The following is an 8,362-nucleotide window of genomic DNA, read 5'->3' on the forward strand; positions in this document are numbered from 1 at the left end:
AAAATGTATGTTGGCGGTGCCTTGATGGCGTCGTAATGGCTGATTTTACACTTGGTTGCATGCTGAAAATAGACGATCTTCTTGTAGATCTGCTATTTTCAGAGCGCAACACCCGAGCGAAACCAAACATAAAATGACTTGTCTTTTAGTTCTACTGGATCTCTTCTCCACTAGTCACTCACTAACATTTTAGTCTAGTTTCTATTTGTTGACAAAATTGTCAATATATTTAGTCATAGTTTTAGTCATCGTAGCTTATTAGTTTTTATTTAGATTTTGTCAGTGAAAAAAGGTAATCGACCAACATTTTTCTTCATAGTTTTAGTCAACGAAATTAACACTGGCGTGCTGTAGCATCTTGTCCGGTGAGTTCCGTGGCGTTTGTGTGTCTCGCTCTGTCCTGAGTGGGCTTAAACCTGGCTGAGCCCGATTAATTGCCCCCGTTGATCCGCCCGTGTTGCCGTGGGATACTGTTCTTGGGGCAGTAACAGAGTACACATTGCAACTCAAACATTCACACTCAACTTATAAAATAAATGATGAAACATGCAGTTAGAAAACTGACCCCATCATCACACCTGGATGTGCTTTACACCATCATCACACCTGGATGTGCTTTACACCATCAAGCCCAGAGTGAGATAGAGGCAGTTTGTTAACCAGTGTTGTGGCTGTGGTTGTAAAGAAGATGTTTAATCCACTAATGGAGATGGAATGGATGGAATTAGATGTGTGTCATTTTTAGAGTTCTTTGGCTATTCAAAAATAGCAGATGTACAAGCTCATGAGCTTGTAGATCTGCTATTTTTGGAGGGGAAAAAATTGTGTGCAAATCTTTGAATATATATATAATTTTTTAACTCAAATCTTTGCTTCTGGGGGTTCCTGGAACAAAATATCTTGAGATGTGGGGGGGGGAGGGGTCCGTGGACAAATACATATCATTTTGGGGGTCTTGAAAACCATGAAAAACGTTTGAGAACCACTGATAGCAACATAAGTTAAAAAAATATCTATATATATGTTAGGCAAAGACATTTGTAGAATCCAGGCAAAGATTTGAGTTAAAAATGTTGGCTTTGAAAAATATATATTCAAAGATTTGCACGCATTTTCAAAATGTTTCCAAAAAATTGCAGATCTACAAGCTCATAGCGCGGCACTCGGTGCCGCGCTATGAGCTTGTATATCTGCTATTTTTGAATATAGCCAAAGACATCTTAAAATGACACACAGATGTGTTCCCCATCTTAAAGGATTAAGCGATTAGCCACATCCAGGTTGTCTGTGATGAGAGTGTCGTCCCAATTAATGTTGATGTTTGTAAATCTGTTGTTCAGTTTCTGACTGCAGCCTATAGTTGGTTGTTAAATAACTCCCTGAGCTCACGCGGTTTCTTTATGTTTTCTTCCACTTTGTCATCGAGGTTTTTTTTTTCTTCAGATCTGGTCATGGCAGTTACCTTATTTTTTTAGTTTATTGCTCTGTTTTTGAAGTTTCACATGGTGGGTTTTGAGATCCTTGTTGAAGCGCTTGGCGAGCTTAGACTCACATTTGCGAGTTTCAGAGCATTTTCTTTGTCTCTGACTTTCATAGCAATCAGTATGTCCTGATATCATCCATGGCTCAGAGCGGGCTTTGACCCTGATGGCTCTCATGGGAGCCATATGCTATTTAATATTGCTAGGAATTTGGTTTTGAAGCCCAGCCATGACTCTTGGACCTGTGTACTCCTGAGTTCATTGGACCAGTCCAGCTTCTCCAGTTTGTGATTGAAGGCCTCACTAGAGTAGATTTTTAGGGATCTAGATATGACTGTTTTGTGAGCCGGCCTTAGTTTTGTGAATTTTACGGGTATAGAAGAAGTTGATATTGTGATCGCTTAACCCGCATAAAAAAAAAAGCACTTGTGGAGATTCTGGACCTATGTTAGAATGAGATCTATAATGGTTTGAATAGAATAGAATCACACACCCTTGTGGGTTGAGTAGCCTAATTAGCTGACTGAGGCCGTGTAGATCACAAAACCTACTGAAGGATTTGAAGACGGATGCTTCTTTTCAGAGCATGTACGTGTTCCAATCCTGCACCGCACCGCACCGCACCGTCCTCCCTAGCTATAGCACTCCTCTAGTATATCATAGAAATCATTCTGATCAGGAGGTCTGTAGATGGTGCCGACTAACACAGGTTTAGCTTTATCGAAAAATGACATCAACCCACAGTTAGATAGATAGATGGATAGATAGATAGATAGATAGATAGATAGATAGATAGATAGATAGATAGATGGAGAGGGCAACAGGGTGAACAGTCCATAATGTGTGGGTACTAGGTAGTCAGTCATGATATTTTTGGCCCTACTAGTCAGTCAGACAGCGGTTGTCAGTAACATCCTTAATGGAGGGCAGGCAGTGAAGGCCCAATGATCAGTTTCAATTGTGTCACGATTCAGGTCAGAACGAGTGTTAACGTCAGTATCTTTGTGTACAGTATGTACATACAGACACCCCCCCCACGCCTATTCCTAGCATTACTGACCATTGAATCATTTTCTATCTGTCCATTAAAGGGGTAGGTATTTAGCAGTATTAATTAGTTGTTGTATTAATTAGTATTAGTTAGTTAATTAGTAGTTAAAGGAGTAGTTCACGCATAAAAGTGACTTATTTTCAATCTATTACACACCCCATGAAGTCTTGAATTCATGGAGATTTTTTAGTTTTTTGTCTCATTCCTGAGCCAGTAATTTGATGACCGGCGGAGTCTCGAAAGAATCTCTATTGAGTCTGAGTGGAATGTAACTAAGTACATTTACTCAATTACTGTACAACTTTGAGGTACTTTTACTTTACTCAAGTATTAACATGTATCAATATTTTTTACTTCTGATCCACTACCTCTCAGAGATAATTGTACTTTTCACATTGCGTATTTAGATTATCATTTCCAAACTTAAATTAACCACTTAGGTCCTATTATACAATATAAAAGATATACTTCCGTTTTTTTTTTTATCTGTCAAATATTTTACCTTGGTGCATGTAAATATGTTTTCATGCCAATACTTTTGTACTCTTACTCAAGTCATATTTTTAATACTAGGCATTTTACTGGTAACAGAGTATTTTTATATTCAAGTAAAAAACACAACAATACCAGAGTACTTCTTCTGTCCACATGGGGGCGTGGTGGCCTAACATGGCTTCCATGTGGCTCATGAATATTAATTAGGCTGCCCAAGGCAACGTGCACAGGTTTTGCATGTGAGCACATGAACCAGAATGCAGCGGGGGGTGTCACACACACACACACACACACACACACACACACACACACACACACACACACACACACACACACACACACACACACACACACACACACACACACACACACACACACACACACACACACACACACACACACACACTTCTCTCCTGGGTGTGGTTTCTCTCATACATGTGCGTATCTCCTCTCAGCCTGACACATGAGAGATCACAATGTATGTTTTGCATAACATGAGATCCTGTGGTTCCATGTTCCATCACAACGGTTGTTTCTAAGCACTGGTTCTCAACCACCGGGGGTCCCGAAAGGACACTTATAGGAGCGGTTCCATTTGTACATTCTCAGAGACACTGAGGATTTGGGGCATTTTGGATTTCATGCCATGTTTTTTCGAAAAAAATCTACAAAATAAATGAAAAAAGGGATTGATAAAACACGGCCCCCTCACGCATTAGAAGGAAACGATATCAGTCACCAGAACCGATGGGTGTTTTCAATGAATCTAACATGGTTAAAATGGAGTTTGAAGTTACAATGGGTTTGTATAGGAAGGAGTGTGTCTGATCAAATTGATATCAAATATCTAAATACTGAATCAAGCAACTTAAATACTGTGTGGGGTGAAACACAAAAGTCTGAGTAGACGATAAAATGACCCCAAACATGTTTGAAAGTGAAAGGATAAACGCAGTAAGGCTTTGATGTGATGCGGTCTAGCTAGGTGACACCAACTCAGGACTCCTGGATCTCTGCCCTCACCCTGCTGTCTAGTGTGTTGTACTGTTTATGTGTTGCATACATGGCTGCTGGGTTGCAAGACAAATTTCAGTGTGAACTGACAATAAAGTATTATCGTCTCGTATCGTATTAACACTTTTACTTAAGTAAAATATGTGAGTACTTTTTCCACCACTGGCTGTAGCACACCGCCCCGCCCCAGAGACCTGTTGCCTGGAAGCTAGTTGACTGGTGTGTGGAGATCATTTCTGTTCCACAAACCTGACAAAAATGCAGTTGTTTTGTGGCTCAGCCAGTTTGTGCACAAACACAGCAAACTGGAACAATGTGCTACTCAGAGCACATGGTCTCCTCCTGGCCAGGAAGTATAGAAGTCAATCTTTAGCCAATCAGGAATGGAATATGAAAACTTCTGACAGATCCGTCTTGATCACATGACTATAGAGATAATGATGTGTACCGATTTGCGTGATGTTTGGACAAAATCTGTAAGAGTGATATAAAAAAGAAATGTGTTTTGTAAAAATTGGCCTCCTGGTGGCGCTATGATAGGCTGATGTGAAAAAAATCCATGCTATACAATTTTCAATTTAGGCATTTAGCAGACATTTTTTATGTCCATAATATATTATTCAGATATTTCTGTCTGTCTGTCTGTCTGTCTGTCTGTCTGTCTGTCTGTCTGTCTGTCTGCCTGTCGGCCTGTCTGTCTGTCTGCCTGCCTGCCTGCCTGCCTGCCTGCCTGCCTGCCTGCCTGCCTGTCTGTCTGTCTGTCTGCCTGCCTGTCTGTCTGTCTGTCTGCCTGCCTGTCTGTCTGTCTGCCTGTCTGCCTGTCTGTCTGTCTGTCTGCCTGTCTGTCTGTCTGTCTGTCTGTCTGTCTGTCTGCCTGCCTGCCTGCCTGCCTGCCTGTCTGTCTGCCTGCCTGCCTGCCTGTCTGCCTGTCTGTCTGCCTGTCTGTCTGCCTGCCTGCCTGCCTGCCTGCCTGTCTGTCTGTCTGTCTGTCTGTCTGTGTCTGTCTGCCTGTCTGTCTGTCTGTCTGCCTGTCTGTCTGTCTGTCTGTCTGTCTGTCTGTCTGCCTGCCTGCCTGCCTGCCTGTCTGTCTGCCTGCCTGCCTGCCTGCCTGCCTGCCTGTCTGTCTGCCTGCCTGCCTGCCTGTCTGCCTGTCTGTCTGCCTGTCTGTCTGCCTGCCTGCCTGCCTGCCTGTCTGTCTGTCTGTCTGTCTGTCTGTCTGTCTGTCTGTCTGTCTGTCTGTCTGTCTGTCTGTCTGTCTGTCTGTCTGTCTGTCTGTCTGTCTGTCTGATTGTGTCCCTTCTATGCCCATGCATAGACATCCCTGATGTCATTGATATGACTGTAGTGCTGAGATCATAAGATCATAGGCTGGACAGTACTATGATAATGTGTATGGGGGGGGGGGTACTGCACTACAGCTAGCCTAACAACAGCCGTTACATAACGGCTGTTGTTCAGTTCACAGGGTAGGCTGGTGTCCCCACCAGGTCATGACCCCTGGCATTTGGCCTTTTGTGCCCTCAAAGAATTGACTACACCAAAGGTCAAGTGGCCTTGACCCCTAACACAATGCAACAGTGTGTCCTGTCTCTGTCTGTGGCAAAGACTCGTCCTGCTCCGTGACAAATGTCACATAACATTATAAAGTTATGTAAAATGTTATTCAGGCCTCACTGAGCTCAGTGATCTGAAGGCAAGGGGTGATCCAGGCAGTGGTGTAAACAAGTAACTAAGTACATTTACTCAAGTACAGTACTTAAGTACACTTTACATTTTTTACTTTACTGGAGTGTTTCCAATTGTCTATATTTTTACTTCTACTCCACTACATCTCAGAGGAAAATGTTGTATTTTTACTCCACTATTATTTATTATATCAATTATTTGAAAACTTTAGTTTTTATTATTATCACAAAAGATATACAGTAACCCCTTCAGCTATTTGAAAATAGCAGATCTACAAGCTCACAATGCGTCGCATTGTGAGCTTGTAGATCTGCTGCACGATTTTCAAAAGATTTTGATACATTTGAAAACGTTAAATGGGAACATTTCTGCATAATGAGCACTTTTATTTTTGATACTTTAAGTACATTTTGATGCCAATCCTTTTTACTTTTACTCAAGTAAAGTTTGATTACTGGACTTGTAACAGAGTATTTCTACATTGCAGTATTGATAATTTTACTTAAGTAACAAATGTGAGTACTTTTTCCACCATTGGATCCAGGTATAAATAAAGTTGGCCTCTTTCAAATGGTCATTGGTAATGTACTTAATTAACAGGTAATTAACTTAGTGTTATACTTGGACTTAATCCACAGGATTTACCGTTCTGTCCTTACGGGACAGTTATATACTTCATTGCACGCGGGTGCTCGTGCGCAGAACATAGCCGATCTACAAGAATGTGATCTGTATGCATTGTGGGCTTGTAGATCTGCTATTTCTTTGTGCGTGGCACGTCCAGCATGAGTCCAGCCTTATAGGTTTATCTGTCATGGTTCCAGTTTTTCAGACTTTTAATTTGACATACAGTATACTCAGTGGTGGACAAAGTACTCAATTGTTTTACTTACTTACTCTGTTAAAGTAAAAGTCCGGAATTCAAAATTTACTTGAGTAAAAGTACAAAATAATTGGTATCAAAATGCACATAAAGTACAGAGAATTTAAAAGTAAAAGTACAAAAATGCTTGAAAATAGCAGATCTACAAGCTATCGCGACGCGTTGTGAGCTTGTAGATCTAGCCTAGGTATAAAATAGGGCTAAAGTGGTTAATGTATGTTTTATAATGTAATGGAAACACTACCCTTCCTCTCTGCCTGACCTACTTGTTGTTAACTAGTTGTACGAACGCTTGTTTTCTATTGCTGTATTGTTTATTGGATCTTGTTTAGTCGATACACTTATTTGTTTCAGCTCATGCTCATTTGACTTAGCTATTTTGTCTCATCTGTTTAAGGAAATAGGTAGCTGATATATTGCACTTTTACCTTAGCGCTAGGTATACTCTTGGTTGCTTGTTTTTGCAGAAAATGCACTAAAGACTTCTGGTGATTAGTAGTTTTCGTTCCCTACCTATGTTGAATACACTTATTGTAAGTCGCTTTGGATAAAAGCGTCTGCTAAATGACTGTAATGTAATGTAATGTAATGTAATGTAATGTAATGTAATAATTCATATCTGCAAAGTAACTAGTAACTAAAGTTTTCAAATAATTGTAGTGGAGTAAAAGTACAATATTTGCCTCTGAGATGTAGGGTAGAGTAGAAGTAAAAGTATTGAATATTGTACGTAAGTACAGTACTTGGGTAAATGTACTTAGTTGCTTTACACCACTGTATATAATATACTGTCATCATCAACGCCCATGATTATCACTCTCACGTTCATGTAGGTTTTATAGAACGCTTCACTAAGCTGGATTTCCTCCAAACACGTTCATGAGCCGAAGCCAAATAATCAAACAAACACTTTGGTGAAAGCCTGGCTTGTTCAAACCTGACAATCTTAAGCAATGTGTGTGTGTGTGTGTGTGTGTGTGTGTGTGTGTGTGTGCTTGCATGCGCGTGTGTGTGTGTGTATGTGTTTGTTTATTCAAACTAAGTAAGTGGGTTTAATCTATCACTTTTCCCCTTAGCGTTTTCCAAGCTTACTTTTCTTTTCCTGGCCTGTTCATTTATAAGCCTGTTTATCACAGGTTTATCACTGTGCTGCCACTTACCTCTGGGTAGCATCTGAAACGGTCCATGGTAGGGTGGCTACCATCTCTGACCAGCATGTGAGCCTGGCTGACACAACCTCCATCGCTTATGTAGCAGTTACTTTCAAAGGTAAGCGGAACGCTCGCCCCAAACACACAGTCACCCCCATTTTTTCCGCGAACCGCTCCCCCCCCCCCCCCCCCCCCCCGTCTGTCTGTCTGTAAAAACATAGCCGATCTACAAGAATGTGATCTGTATGCATTGTGGGCTTGTAGATCTGCTATTTCCGCTCTGAGGTCACCGGATTTGACCCGGGGGAAGTGTGTTTTTGGGCGAGCGTTCTTGTATTCCTTTCAAATACCATACGTATGTTTTCTGCCGAGTATTTGACCAGTCTCTGCTGTCGTGATGTTGTATTCGCATCACTAGAATGATCCCTGACCTGCACTCGTGCCCTATAGTTCACCATGTAAACATAGTATGTATGTACAGTAGGCCTAGTGTGAGTAGGTGAAGGTGTTTATTGAGTATTAGAACTGATCTGCAAGCTATATTATTATTACATAAAGTACCGAAGTCTGAAGGAATTCAGAATTCAGAATTCATTCCCTA

The sequence above is a fragment of the Gymnoscopelus braueri genome, assembly GCF_963280865.1.
Source record: "Gymnoscopelus braueri genome assembly, chromosome: 7".
NCBI classification, from domain to species: Eukaryota; Metazoa; Chordata; class Actinopteri; order Myctophiformes; family Myctophidae; genus Gymnoscopelus; species Gymnoscopelus braueri.